Source organism: Crocuta crocuta, unplaced genomic scaffold (assembly GCF_008692635.1).
Source record: "Crocuta crocuta isolate KB4526 unplaced genomic scaffold, BGI_CrCroc_1.0 scaffold80, whole genome shotgun sequence".
NCBI lineage: Eukaryota > Metazoa > Chordata > Mammalia > Carnivora > Hyaenidae > Crocuta > Crocuta crocuta.
Window position 1 is genome coordinate 2,521,911 of NW_027527559.1, and position 15,517 is coordinate 2,537,427.

The 15,517-nt window shown below is 43.8% G+C and overlaps 1 long non-coding RNA gene across 1 annotated transcript; it reads right to left on the bottom strand.

Annotated features, from left to right (window-relative positions):
* Nucleotides 1-2,438: 2,438 nt before the first annotated feature.
* Nucleotides 2,439-14,559, bottom strand: LOC144236256 (uncharacterized). The gene is made up of 2 exons (XR_013336472.1): nt 14,395-14,559; nt 2,439-3,165 (listed from the first exon to the last, which is right to left on the bottom strand). It is a non-coding gene; the product is annotated as an uncharacterized LOC144236256 (long non-coding RNA).
* Nucleotides 14,560-15,517: the final 958 nt, after the last annotated feature.

Sequence of the window (15,517 nt, forward strand, 5' to 3'; positions counted from 1 at the left end):
AGGCTCTACCCGTCGGGCTTGTATTTTCATTGTTCCCGGAGACTTCGCCTGAATAGTTCTTAAAATCTCACCAGTCCAGTCTCACCCACAGCCAGAGAGGAGGGCGCCCACTGTGTAGAGTAGCTACAAAAGGAAGTTACGGGGCCACAAAGAGCCGAGTCCCTCCCTGTGTCCTGGGGGACTCGAGGGAGGCTTCAGAGAAGAAGCCGTCTCTGCCTGGCCTCAGTTGGTGGATGCAGAATGGGAACGCTTCGGGAGAGGGAGCTGGAGGTGCGGATGCATCTTGCATGTGTGTGGGCAGGGGTTGCATCAAGGGGGGCCACCTGACGTGTTGTGCCTCGTGCTCCAGGAACTCTGTCCATCAAAGCAAAGCTTCCGGAGAAGCACTAATCGTGTGGACAGATTCTTACCCTCCACCCTCCTCATCACTCATCAGGATGATCTGTCCTGAAAATTCCCCCATTCCTTATGGTCTATTCATATTTTTGAATTCATAGTCTCTCTGTTAAACTTAAATCTTAATTTTACTGGCAGTATATTTATAGATCGCTTTCTGGAAAGGTTTCTGCAGGAAACAAATCTCATTCATTGCAGTCTTTGCTTTTCTCAGCTCCCAGTGGTGCTTTCTTTCTTCCCTGGGTTCGCGTGCCTGGGCCCTCTCCACTCACCACACCGTCAAGCATATCTGGACCCTTAATCTCCCCTAATATCGTGTGTGCCAGGCACAGCACAGGGCCCAGCCTGCATGGCTCTGTTCATTCGCCTCTTCTGGCCCGGACAGGTGCGCCCTGTCCACAACCCTTCTGAGGAGTAAATTCCAATTGTGAGAAAGGGATTCAGGCTCGTCTTCAGGGGGCAAGAGAGACCTTCATATGGAGAGCGCTCAGAAGTTGTTTTTCCCTCGGAAAGCAGTTCATCGATCTGCCTAAGAATGCACCCCCGGAGAGTGGTCAGGGAAGCCACTGTGAAAAGGGGTGCTGTCTCATTTGTGGGCAGACCAGGAATCTCCCCATCGGTTCCTGGGAGCTCGTTGCTTGTCCACACTTGAAGGCAGTGACTTCGTCATCGTTACCCAGGCCCCTGGGCTAAGATGCCTGGAGGCGGGGGAAATGGGAGAGGCATTCTGTGGGCTTAGTAAGTGGGAAAAGTCATCACAACTTTCCCAGTAGGGGAAATCCTGCAATGTCAGGTTGTGAAAGCTCTTTCTCTCTAACGTCTCTCTGCCGTTCGCCAGCTGGCCGGCTGCCTCGCCCTCCGCATCTGCCTCCTCACCTGTCAGGTGCAGGGTGCAGAGCCCAGGCTGCACTGCCCGCATGCACATGCGTGTGACCGCTGAGCCCTGCAGTGTGGCCAGCCTCGGTCCCGGTGCGCCGCGGGGGTAAAATATGTGCTGGGATTTGAAGATGCGTGTGAAAAATTGTAAAATCTCTTATTCATAATTTTACTGAATGTATGTTGAAACAATATTTTAGCTATATTGAATAAAATGTGTTATCAAGATTAATGTCACTCCTTTTTTTCTTTTTTTATTCATTTTTAACATTTGTTTGTTTGTTGTTTATTTATTTATTTTGACAGTGACAGAGAGATAGCATGCCCAAGCAGAAGAGGGGCAGAGAGAGAGAAAGAGGGAGAGAGAGTCCCACGCAGGCCCCGTGCTGTCAGACCAGAGCCCAACACAAGGCTCGAACTCACCAACCGTTGAGATCAGGACCTGAACCTAAATCAGGAGTTGGACACTTAACTGAATGCGTCACCCAGGCGTACCCACACTTTTTTTTTTTTTTTGCTTTTTAAAAGTGAAAACCAGACAACCTAGAATTGCACACACGGAGCTCATTATGGGTGTCCCTGTATTTCTAGGCCAGCGCTGCCCTGGGTGGTCTGTAACTTCCTCTTGGTCCCCCAATTCTGTGACTCTAAGTGTTCTGATTCCTGCTAGTTACTCAGCAGAACGAATCCAGAGAGCACTTAAAATCAATGCTTGTCCTCAAGAAGCTTATACTCTCACTATAAAGGCTAAACTTAAAAGTTAAAACGAGTTCTTGGACTGGTCGGAATCATTCACACCCGCTAGAAAGCCGCTTTACTATCTTGCCCAATAAACAAGAGTGGAGCACTTAGAGAGTAACTAGTTTGCATCCGTTTCAACCAACAGGATGTAATGAAAAGCAAGATAGCCCTGGGTGAATTCACTATTTCATCGTAGGGAACTCCCAGTGACCTTGAATTTTCAAGAATTCTTCTCCCAAGAAGGTAGGAGGTAACCTGTCTCCAGGCCGGCAGCGTCTCCAGCCTGTGGTGTGGGGAGCCTTCCAGTCGGGAGCGGAAGATTAAGAGGAACGTCAAGGCATGAGGGTGCAAAACGTTAGTACATTAAAACAATCACTGGATAAATGAAATTTAACTTTTAGAGACCACGACCAAGACCAAAAAGCTCAAATTTAGAAATTTACCGTGGCATCATCATGGTCACTGATATTCAGAATACCGAAGGGCTAAATTTATATTTCTGGGGAGGAAGGGATACAGCCAGAAGAAAAGCCGTCTGTATAGACATCACACCACCACCAACTCAACATATTAAGGATGAAGTGAGATCCACAGTAAATTCAGGTTCCAAGCAGTCGTCCTGGCAGCCTTTGGACTTGTGTTGAGCACATGAAATGTCTTAAACATTTTGTTGATCTTGCAGATTTCCCTAGCTTGAAGTCTCTCCTCAGGAGGCAGGGATGTTTCTCACATCGTTGCTGTAACCGAGCTGAGTTCCTCCAGTGAAAAGCGGGAATATGTTTGCTCATTTAGATGAAGACCTTTCAGGTGCCTCCAGTCCCTTTAATAATCTTCATTCCCTGCACAGTTTGGAGCACATCGTAATCAGGCTCCTAGCCAGCAGAAGAAAACCATCCCTAACATCTGCTCCGAAGGGAAAAGAACAAAGTATAAGCTGTGTGCCTAATCCTGTGAAATCATGTTTGTTTACAAGGAGCCCTTAGCTCTCCAGCCGGTTCACCCCCCGCTTAAGGACTGTAATGACAGAGTAATTTTCTGGGAAGAACAATGCTGGGCACTGGCTCCCTTACAGTGCAGGGGGCCGTTCTGGGGGGCACTGGGCTGGGAGTCTTGACACATCTTCATATTCTCTTCCTGGAATTCACACTTCTCCTGTGGGAGTAAAGGACACATGTTATCACACGTGTGAACTCTCCGAGGCCAGAAACTCATTTGTCTTTCCAGAAACCAGAATAATGTTTGGCACATTGAAGTTCACTAAGTGGTGAATTAAAAGCAATTATTTAAAGACTCTGTAGACACAGCCACTTGATTTCCTTGAATGAAAGTTGAGAGATAGGTATCTCTGAGGTTTAAAATGAAGGGAGAAGAGTTTAGATGTCTTCTAAAACGTGAAGAAGCCTCTGAAGGCATAGCTGGCGATGTGGCCTATTTCAGGTCTGAGTTACTCAAGAGCAAAACACCGACAGGAAGAGTGCAGCCAGCAGCCTGTTTTGCATGTTGCAACGACAGAGCGCAGACATCACTTAGAACAACTGACGGCAGGTATTCTTCTGAATAGGCAGGAATGGAAGATTGGGAAAGTGTCTGAAAACATTTCGTATTGGAATTTTTCACAGCTTTCCCAGCCTTAGAGGTTTCGAGAGAATTGTTTAATGTGGCCTTTGGTGTCTGCTTGCAAAATACGGCAGCCTATTCTTGAACACAAAGAGGTGTTTCAGGATGTCTGCCCAGTGAAAAGTGGCCTGCCTTCTCAGCTTCTCAAAATATGTAAATTAAACTGATCACAAAACCGTTTTTGTTTTCAGGAGTTAATAAGAACCTATTCCTTAGCCCTCTCTCCTCTGGTTTTTATTATTACTTATCTTCTTATGAAGTTCCCTCAAAAGTCAAGAATGGCAGTCTCTTTTACTAAATCCAGAAGCATTCTCTTGGTCTTTGGTTTTCCATGACCTTGTATGACAGGTACTTGGTATCAATGGCCACCTGCTCCTTCCTGAAACTTTTTCTTTTCTGATTTCCAAGACATCACGCATTCCAGTCTCTGCCTGCCTCTTTGCTGGTGCTTCCTTTATGCCTCTCCACTCATTCCATTGCTCTGGGAACTTGCTTAGCCTCTGTTTGGACCTTCTGGCCTCTGTTGTGTTCAGTCCCAATAGAGCAGATCCACTCACGTATCTGCCCTTCCCAGTGTCACGCGGATGCTTCCAGATCTGTGTTGCTATACAATCTATGCTTCCATAGGAATATTTCCCTTGCTCGGGGGTCCCTCCGTGTGACTGAACATGTGGCTAGCAGCACTCTTTGTCTTAGCCTCTAAACTGAGACCCCATCCTGGCTGTTCCCTCCGAGTCAGGAAGACCTGCCAGGTGCGCAGTCCTGCAGACCCCGTCTCTGAAATACCTCCTGGTCTTACTGTCTCTATTGTGTGCACCACCATCACACAAGCTACACCCGGATTTTTGCACCAATTTTCCAGCTGGTCACATGGGACTCGTCCAATTGATTGATATAGATCTGGGTTTCTTCTCCTTTCTGGTATACTTGTATCACAATACCCACGTGATTGGAAATCTGTATGGACCTTATTTCCTTCAGTAGAAAATCTAAGCCCCTCTTTGTGTTTAATGGTAAGACAAGGGACTGAATGCAGCTGGTTTGGCAGAGGTAGGGAGAGGAAGAGGGGAGCAGCAGGTGCACGAGTGAGGCCAGGGAGGTCTTGAGGGGCACGAGGGCCCTGTTGAAGATGCTGATCTGTGTCCTAAGGAAATACGGAGGCACCAACCTGTGTTAAGAAGCAAAGAATGTGTGTGTGTGTGTGTGTGTGTGTGTGTCTGTACATACATAAATACATAAAACAGGACCAGTTTGCACTTAAAACCATTCCAAATGCAGAGTAAGGACACACTGGAAGCAGAGAACCTAGTTAGTCAGGAATCCGTTGTACCAGTTCTGGGGAGAGGTGATGGTGGCTGGCAAAGGTAGTGGTGGGAGACAGAGAGAGAGCTTGATGAATTTGAGTTATATGAAAGATACGGTTTCAAGACACTTAGAGTTTAGAAAGTGGTACCAACACGCACACAAATGGCCATACAATGAGAAGGTGCAGAAAGGGACACAGGTGGATTCATCAGCGTGACGAGGGGGTACCATCACCTATAGTTCAGGCAAGTTGCAGGAGGTCTGAACAGAGTCGTTGGAGATGACTAGGCTTTAGAGAACAGGAAGGGAAAGAAAACTCCAGGTACAATGAACACCACTTGATGGGGGAGAGGGAGGGAGGCAAACCATAAGAGACTCTTGAGTGCTCAGAACAAACTGAGGACTGATGGGGGTGGGGGAGAGGGGTAGGAGGGAGACGGGCATGGAGGAGGGCACTTGTGGGGATGAGCGCTGGGTATTATATGGAAACCAACTTGACAATAAACTATTAAAAAAAACAATGAACACCACTTGAGAGACAGAGGGATGAAATAGCATGGTGTTCAGGAAACTCCGTTTGCATTTGGCGGACATTAAGGTGCAGCGTAGGTAGGGGTGATGGTGACAAAGGCTTCGTGTGCATATCAAATGGCCTTGTTTGGACTTTATCCTATGGACTTGGGAGTCATTAGAAGGTTTGGGTCAGTGAGGAGTCCTGATAGCACTTGCAGTGGGAGCCATCGCTCCAGTAGTGAAGAGAATGGGTTAGAGGGAGCGTTGACTGGAGCCAGCGAGACCAGGAGACTGGTGATGGTTCAGGCTCGAGATGATGGGGACAGGAACTAAGGCAGTGTCAGGGGAGAGCAGAAGGAAAAAAAGAAAAAGGCAAAATGCAGATGACAAAATTGACAGGTGTTCTGAGTGATTACATGTGGGGGATTAAGGGGAGGGAGAAACCCAAGCCAGGTTTCTGGCGAGGGTACCTGGGCAGGCAAAGGGGCCATTATCCAGGCGGAGGATAAAGAATTCCACCTGAACTCTGCCAGGTAGATGAGCTTCTGGAACACCACGTGGAGATGTCCAGTAGGCGGTTGAATAAATCACCCTGAAACCGAGGAGGCATTTAAGTGAGTTCAGATATGTGAACTCTTCCTTAATTATCTTTCAAAATACATGTAGGTGGGGTGTTTGAAGAACATATTTAAGATGCATTATTCTGGGAGGCAACGCTTTGGATACTGACGACAACTGGAGGGAGGTACCGTGAGTTCAGTTGTTTTATAATCTCCTGCGGGCATTTTGTCCCCAAAATGTACATTATAGCTTTGTCCAAAGACATCTTAAAGTCTATGTTAAATTATCATCCTGAGAGTAGATAGATTCCACACAGGTGTTTAAGCCTTCAGGGATAGTGTCAAGTTTGTACTCAGAAAAGGTAAACTGGCTGCAAACCAGCACTGGGAACCTCAGGGCATTTAAGGTGCAGATGTGAGATAAATCTCGCACACTGCTCCTCTAGTTTTGCAGAATACTGAATGACAACCCTTCAGGGAAGAACAAACAAACCATTTGTTACAAAAAATGTTTATACTTGCCTGACAGGTACTCTGCTTCCTTCTCTGTTACTATCTGTAGGATATGTTGTCGCTGTGGTTTTAAAAGTCTCAGACAAACACCTTAAGCAAAAGCAGAACACATACATAAAAGAAATACTTGGTCTCTCTTCTGACTCTGTGCTTGGTGGATTTCAGATGCTGGAGTTTGAGTCACAGGATTAAGGGAAAGCCCGAACGTTCTGACATATACTCTCAGGACAAGTGTCTGTATCGACCACATTCACCCAGGAGGTCTTCCTAAGGTGTATCATAAGAACTCAATATGGTGGTTGGTGGTGACACATCATTTCATTTAGTTCTTATAGCAGCACTATTAGGTAATATTTATTATGATGTCCTTTTTTTAATGTTTTTTTTTTTTTTTTTTTTTTTGAGAGAGAGAAAGAACATAAGTGGAGGAGGGGCAGAGAGAGGGAGACACAGAATCTGAAGTAGGATCCAGGCTCTGACCTGTCAGCACAGAGCCCAACACAGGGTTCAAACTCACAGACCATGAGCTCATGACCTGAGCTGAAGTTGGACACTTAACGGACTGAGCCACCCAGGTACCCATGATGCCTATTTTTAACTGAGGAAACCAGAATATAGAGAACTATGAACCACGCCTATGTTGAGATAGGAAGAATTAATGAGAAATTTGATTTGCTTCCTTCCAGAACAATTTATGAAGCCATTCACTTGATAAATATCTATTGAACACCCTACTTAATGCTAGGCACTGAGGTAAAGTATTGAGCCAAACAGATGTGTCCCAGATTTCAGGGAATTTACAGTCTAATGTGGCAGACAGACAATCTAATCATACAAAAGTATATAATTGTAGTAAATGTTATGAAGAAAATGTACAGGGAGATATTAGAGCACTTTTCATGCATGTAAAGAATTACCATAGCACTTAGCCCTATGGTGCTATTCAGATATTTAACACCAATATAGCTCTGGCAGTGCCCAATCAGAATATGTGTGTGGCCGTCAGAACAGAGCTGGCTGGTGCCACTGTGGTGACATCTACCTGGTGAGTGTGTGGCACGAGCCTGGTGAGTGTCTGCCATGCTGGGCACACGGACTGCAAGTGCGGTGCATTGACCGATCAGCTCCTCTTCATCCCATGCTCCTAGTGCAAAGTCTTCTACTCAACAAATAACAGCTGATAAGTGAATACATTATTTTAATTTCTGGACCTTGCCCCAGCTCCACTGTAAAGGTGAGAAATTTTGTTCTCTATGTTTTCATTCATATTCTAACCAGGTCATCCTGAACTACAGGAAGGATCTGGCTCCTTGCATCAATCATTTTAATGCATCCAGACATTTGTTAGGATTAGAAATACCTATTTGGTAGTACTCGTGTCAAATGTGCTTTGTACATAGTAAGCACTGTGTAGGGTTAGCTAGTATTGTCCTTCCACTGTTGCTGTTATTATTATACCGCTATTTATTTACTCCTTTCGCAGGCGATAATTTATGTGAAAACTTATGAGCATTATACTAAGATTGCTGAAGCATATCTGTTGTTTGTACTCAATAAAATACCATAGGTAGGCATCTGGACAAAAATTAGCAACCTGAATCTTTCCCTTCACTTAAAATGACTTCCAGATGGTGCAAAGATTAGAATGTGAAAAACAAAATCATAAAAGCAATAAAACATACATAGGATAATATTTAATATAATTCTGGAATGGGAAAGGTCTTTCTAAATTGAAATGAATCTCAGAAGCCATAAAAGAAAACACTAGTATTGAATTCAACTGCATAATATTAAAAACTGACTCCACGAGGGAAAAACATAAAGTCAAAATACAACTATAACCGGGGGTAAATTTGCAGCTCATATCATGGACAAATGACTAATTTCCCTAATATATGAAGAATGCAAATTAATAACTAAGGAAAAGGAAAATGACTCAACTACAAACTAGCTAGGGATATATGTATATATACATATATATGTGTATAAATAAAATATTAAATATATAAATATATATTTTAATTATACAACTGGCTCTTTAACATTTTAAAGATTACTATAAATATTGAACTTCACTCGTAATAAGAGAAATGAAAATTAAGTGACAGTGAATACCATTTTTCAACCATGATATTGGCAAAGATTTAAAAAATAAAAACACTGTATTGAGTGAGGGGTTAAGAGTGAGGGGAAATAGATATTCCCAAATATTTCGGGTGAAAGAGTAAATTGGTGGGATCTCAATGGAAAGAAATTTGGTAGTGTTGGCCAAAAACATCAGCGCAGACTATTATGACTCAAGCAGCTCTATTAGTAATTTATCCTAAAGACAATTGTTTTTACAAATGCAAAATGAAGAATGCATATGTCCACAGCAGCATCGTCTGTAATAACAAAAATGGAAAACAGTATAAATATCCATCAACAGAGGTCTGGCTAAATTTATAGTAGTTCCAAACTATGGGACTCTCTATAACCCTTTAACAACAATAGAATTAGCCATTCTGTACTTATATAACCTACAACCTGCCAAGTAGATATTAAAGTAGAAAATGCAAGATGCAAAACATTGTGTGTAACATGCTACCATTTGTGTGAAAGTGTATTGTCATATACACTTCCATAAATACAGAATATCTCTGGACAAGAAACAACAAACAAGAAAAATTTCTCAACAAGAAAATCTGGCTCCTCTGGAGAGGGACACTGGGTGAATGAAGGGGACGCAGGGATGGGATGAAAATCTAAAGTCTGATATTTCACTGAATTCCTTTTACCTTAACATTTTCCTTGTGAGTATGTTACTAATTTAAAATTAATTAAAAAATTATAATCTCCATCAATTGGAGTTTTCTAAGTAATAGAATCTTAGATGTGGAAGGGACTTTGGACGTTACCTCATGCAATCTTTTTTATCAATACAAGAAGTCTTTCCACCACAGGAGCAGCACGTGTCTTCACTCTGTTGAACATTTTAGTCATGGGAGCCTACTCCTTGTTGAAACAGCTTGTCCGACTTTTGGATACATCTAATTTGTTCCTTTATGGGTTAGTTTAATTAATACTTATTGAGTACTTGGCACTGTGTGTCCTTTGTAATTTTTTCCTTATATAGAGCCCAAATGTGTTTCTTTCTTTGGCGTCTGCTTATTTTACTTTTGTTTTCCAGAGGATTACATGGGTATCCTTTACCAACTGGAGAATCCTTATTCTGTGCTAAATATAATCTGCTTCCTATTCTGGTCCTCATATGAAATATAGAATGATTTTCAGATCCTTGTTCAACGTGGGAAGATTTTATCTCATTTTTGGGAGTATGTCTTCTATGCTGTGGTGCTCTAAGCTGATTTCATCATTTCAGAGTAGTCAGGTTAGCAGCCAATAGGTATATTTTGATCTAGACTCTACACTTCTATTTATAGTCTAAAGTTATGTTAATCTGTGCTAGCAATATTGCCAAATGGCTCAAGTGAATTTTACAATGAAGAGCAGTCAATAAAGATGAAAAAGACAAGCCACAGGTTGGGAAAAATACTTAGAGATTGTATATTTGGTAAGAGACTTGTATTTAAGTTATATAAAGAACACCTGCAACTCAATAATGAATAAATAAATAAACCAATTAAAATGGGCAAAGGATTTGACCAGATATTTCCTCCAAAAGATTATACAAGTGGTCAATAAGCACATGAAAATATGCCCAACATCCCTAGTCCCTGGGGAAATGTAAATCAAAACTACAAGGCATGGCTTCACATCCACTGGAATGGCTATGATAAGAAAGACAGATAACAGCAAGCATGGAGAGGAGGTGGAGAAATCGGAGCCCTCCCACATCGCTATTGTGATTGGAAAGTGGTGGTTTCCCACTTCTGGGAAACAGTCTGGCAGTTCCTTAGAAACTATAAGTGTAGAGCTGCCCTGTGGCCCAGCAATTCCGCTCCTAGGGGTTTGCCCCAGAGAAATAAAAACACAGGTACACACAAGAGCTTGTACATCAGTGTTCATACCTGCATTATTCATTATGGCTAAAAAATGTAAACAACCCAGATGTCTATCTACTGATGATGGGCAAACAAATACACTCCTAAAATAGAATATGATGTGGCCAGAAAAATGAGCGAAGTACTGATGTATTTTACAAGGTGGGTGAACCTTGAAAACATTATACTAAAAAGCCAGTCACAAAAGATCATTCATTGCATAACTTCTTTCATATGAAATGCCCAAAACAGGCAAATCTGTAGAGACCAAAAGTGGATGAGTGATGGCTAAGCAGTAGGGGGTGGGGGTGGGGCAGGAGTGACTAATGAGCATAGGATTTCTTTGTGAGGTGATGAAATGCTCAAAAATTTGACTTTGGTGATATTTGCATAAGTCTGTTAATATTACTGGAAACCCCTGAATTTTACACTTTAAGTGGGTATATTTTATTGTATGTGAATTATAGCTCAATAAAGCTGTTTTTCAGGAGTAGAACATGTAGTTCAGCGATTCTTAGGGACCTTGTGCCACAAATTCCATTGGCAACCTAGCATTGAATTCCTTCTCGGAATATTTTCAAAGGCAAAAATAAAAATTAAAAAAAGTAGAACCCGCAGGTCAGGGATTCTTAGTGATTTTGTACCATGAATTCTGTTGGCAACTTAGTATTGGATCCCTTCTTGGAATATTTTTAAATGCAAAAATAAAATACTTTTAAACATTTTATTATTTTGTTTATTTGTTTTTTAGAGGCAGAGAGCGTGAGTGGGGAGAGGGGCAGATGGAGAGAGGGAGAGAATCTCAAGCAGGCTTCACACTCAGTGCCCCCTGACATAGGGCTCCATCCCACAACCCTGGGATCGTGATCTGAGCTGAAATCAAGTGCAGATGCTTAACCGACTGAGCCACCCAGATTCCCCCCAAATAAAATATTTTTAAATGCAAAAATAAAATAGTACGAACAAAGGCAACTAGCTGAAATACAGTGAATGAAAGAACATAGCGCTGTGGAGGAAAGTAAAGCAGGGAAGAGGGACAGGACGCGTGTTGCAGGGGTGGGGGGTAGGGCTGCAATTTTAAAACAGGGTCGTCAGAGAAAGTCTTACTTAGCTGCTGACATTCCAGAAGACCTGAAAGAGTTAGAGCAGCAAGCCACGCCACATCCTGAGGAAGAGTGTGCTGGGCAGCAGGAAAGCAAAGCCAAGAGCAGAGGCTCTGAAGCAGGGCGTGCCTCTGTATCCTGGGAGGGGAAGGCCTTTCTAGCAGAGGGGAAAGCTTGTGGCGGGGAAATGTGCAGGAGACGAGGTCAGAGAGACGCCCACCAGCCACACAGGCAGGGTCTCTCAGCCCCTTAAGCACTTGGTCTTTTACTCTGGTGAGACAGACGTCTCTCCCATGGAGAACTATGGCGCCAATCCAGGCAAGAGAGATGGGGAGACAGGGTCTAGGCAGTAGCAATGGTGGCCCAGAGGAGTGGGCCGATTCTGGCTATGAGATTTAAGATAGAGCTGAATGAGGTGTCTGCTCCTGTTAGTTGACCACACTCCCAACCCGAAGGCAGCAAATGAGCAAATTGGAAAGTTCAGTTTAGAATTGATTCTAAAGTATCTATGTGTTATGAGTATTTACTATTGTATTATACTCTACATTTTTATAACATAATACATAATATGTATTATTTTTAACACCAACGAGTTTTACTAACAGATAAGAGCTCGCTTTTCTCCACCTGGATGGCAAAATGGGGTAATCAGCAGCACGAACCTATTGCTGGTTGAAGAGTCATGGACTTTGAAGTCGGGTAGACAGGGCTTGTCTGCATCCTTAAAGCTGCACCTACGGGGTGTGCGACGCAGACTAGCAACCCAATGGCTCTGTTTTTACGTGTAGGAGCATCACAGCAATTCAGTGAAATTATGTGAATAAAGTGGCCGGCGTAGTGCCAGGCACATGTAAATATACACTCACATTAGCACTTTCCTTTCCCTGGTCCAACATAGCTCTCAGCTCGGCCCAGAACCTTCCCCATAAACACACTGGACAATCTAAATCTTTTTCTTCTTTTCTTTTTAAAATTTTAATTCCAGCTATTTAACATACAACGTGATATTAGTGTTAGATGTACAATATAGTGACTCAGCACTTCCGTACCTCACCCAGTTCTTGCCACAAGTGCCTTCCTCAGTCCCCATCACCTATTTCCTACCCCCCACCAACTCCCCTCTGTGACCATCAGTGTGTTCTGTACAGTTAAGAGTCTGTTTCTTTGTTTGTCTCCACCCCTTACGTTCATTTCTTTTGTTTCTTCAATCTCACATAGGAGTGAAAATCCAAATCTTAAATGTGCCTATGTCACATTTATAATTTAAGAAAATATATTTCAGAAACAGGAGAATAGAAAGTAATATTTTTATGATGTCTTTTCCTAGGAAGAATGTTTGAGTCTGATAAGAACTAGCCTATGTAGTTTATTATCAAAACCAATAATCTTATCAGGATTATTGCTTGCTGTGTTCTAATGATTCAGAAGAAGAGCCATCTTCCAAAAAAATTCGGAGTTTCATTAATTATATTCCTCTTGGATAAAGATCTTTTTCCTGACTACTAAGATTTTAGAAAGGTAAAGCAAAGTTTAAACTTGTGGTGCATTGGGGAAGTTCACATTCTGGGAATAAATTAAGAAATATGCCAGCCATCGTTTTTAAGAAGCCAAGCCCCTAGCACGCAGACCTCAGCAATTTCCTCTTACATTTGTGCAGAAACCAGACTCACATAATGCTCTCCACCCTGCCCTCTCAGCACACACACATTCACAAGCATGCCCTGGGGAGAGCTAAGCCTTGTGTCCCCAGAACATTTTATTTGGCTCAGGTGGCTTTTAGAATGTCACACCAGAGCAATGTCCCCTTCCCTACCTTTCCTTTTTTTTTTTCTTTTTGACATACTGAGTGATTTTTTTAATAGTTTATTGTCAGGTTGGTTTCCATATAACATCCAGTGCTCATCCCCACAAGTGCCCTCCTACCTACCTTTCATTTTCAAAAGCTCCTGTTAGAAAGCTGTGTTCCTGCTATACCCAGAAAATAAATTAATGGGTGAAGAAACTAATTTATCTAATAATCTTTTATCTTCACAAGTTCAGAATCCTTGGTCGGTAGAGATTTTCCTCCCCAATAACTAATTTTTGACCTCAACGCCTTGGTTTTAGGACTGTTCACCACCTGGTCCTTTCCTAACTGATGGCGCCCATTTCCTGCTGCAATAGTGCAGCCCATTGCAGCTGGAGACTCTGCTGGTGACCCTGTGCACATGACTCATCCCCCCTTCCTTTTAGTCATTTTTCTGACCATATCCTTGCCTGACCTTTGTTATGTCTCTTCTTCATGCCATTTCCTTTCTGGTTTCAAAATACTTCTCAAAACTTCAAGGGACCTTCCCAGATTAACCTGCTCCTAATAATTCCAATAACCCCTTAGAATATAAGCATCTGTATTCAAAAGTGATGCTCATCACATCGAGAAGTAGGTGATGTTTCTACACAGAACTCTGCAGCTGGTGTGCATCTTTGAGGGTTGTCTGGTGTCATCCCTTAATCTTCCAGATGAGGGACACAGAGGTCTAGCTATCTAGTCCTGTGACGTCTAGGCTAGTTCTCTCTGCCACCCTGGTGCTGGTTTACAATCATCTCTCTCTCAGTACAGTTATTGTAACCCGGTTACCAGCACAACTCAGCAAGTCAGATGATGGTATCAAGAGTTTCTATCTCCCATCACTCACTAGCTGTTAATATTTGGAAGTTAGGTCTCATTTCTTCATTCGTGAAATGAGGCTAGTGTTAGTACCCACCTTCCTGGGTTATTGGGAGGTTTAGACGGGGCAATCCATGTACCTGAGAAATGGCAGGTGTCCAGTGAATGCTGGTGGAGGTTGTGACGATGGGGCCTGTCGTGGTGAGTACAAAGTAGCCGTATTGAGCTGATTCTCTTTGTTCTCAGAGGCTTCCGTCCTGGTTCTCCTCCATCCTTTCTTAAACTTCCTCTCTTCTCTCTGAGGCTCCCATACATGGCGATTTATATGCTTACTCTCAAGTGTTCGGGGAAGGTCCAGAACAAAGGAAGTGGTCAGTGTGAGGTCACAGAAGCCTCGGGTAGGTGTGGACCATCTGTCTGAGATAATGATAGGAAAATGGGTGAGATTTGTTTCTCATTGCAGAGAATGGAAAATACAGTTCACACATCAGATCTAAAACCCGAGGAAGGAAGCATAGTCAAGTACCCGGTCCTTAGGCGACTGGAGGGCAGAACTGATTGGGGAATGAAGAGCTAAGCCTGGAGGGGCCAGGTCTCTGGGAGGGAGTGATGGACAGCAGGTGACATCCTGCCAACACGGGGTGCTCTGCCAACACGGGGTGCTCTACCAACACGGGGTGCTGTGCCAACACGGGGTGCTCTACCAACTCACGGGTGCTCTGCCAACACGGGGTGCTCTACCAACACGCGGGTGCTCTACCAACATGGGGGTGCTCTGCCAACACGCGGGTGCTCTGCCAACACGGGGTGCTCTGCCAACACGGGGTGCTGTGCCAACACGGGGTGCTCTACCAACACGGGGTGCTGTGCCAACACGGGGTGCTCTACCAACTCACGGGTGCTCTGCCAACACGGGGTGCTCTACCAACACGCGGGTGCTCTACCAACATGGGGGTGCTCTGCCAACACGGGGTGCTCTACCAACACGGGGTGCTCTGCCAACACGGGGGTGCTCTGCCAACACGGGGTGCTCTACCAACACGGGGGTGCTCTGCCAACAGGGGGTGCTCTACCAAAACAGAGGGTGCTCTGCCAACACCGGGGGCCTCTGCTAACACAGAGCAGGGAGCAGCATGGCTGAACACGCAGCCTGTCACGCATGCACAGCACCGCGGCTCCCTTGAAGACCCTCCTTGCTCTTGGATAGTCTTACAGGGTCAGCTGAGTCTGCCCTTCAGGGCTCCCCTCACCTGTCTACCTAAC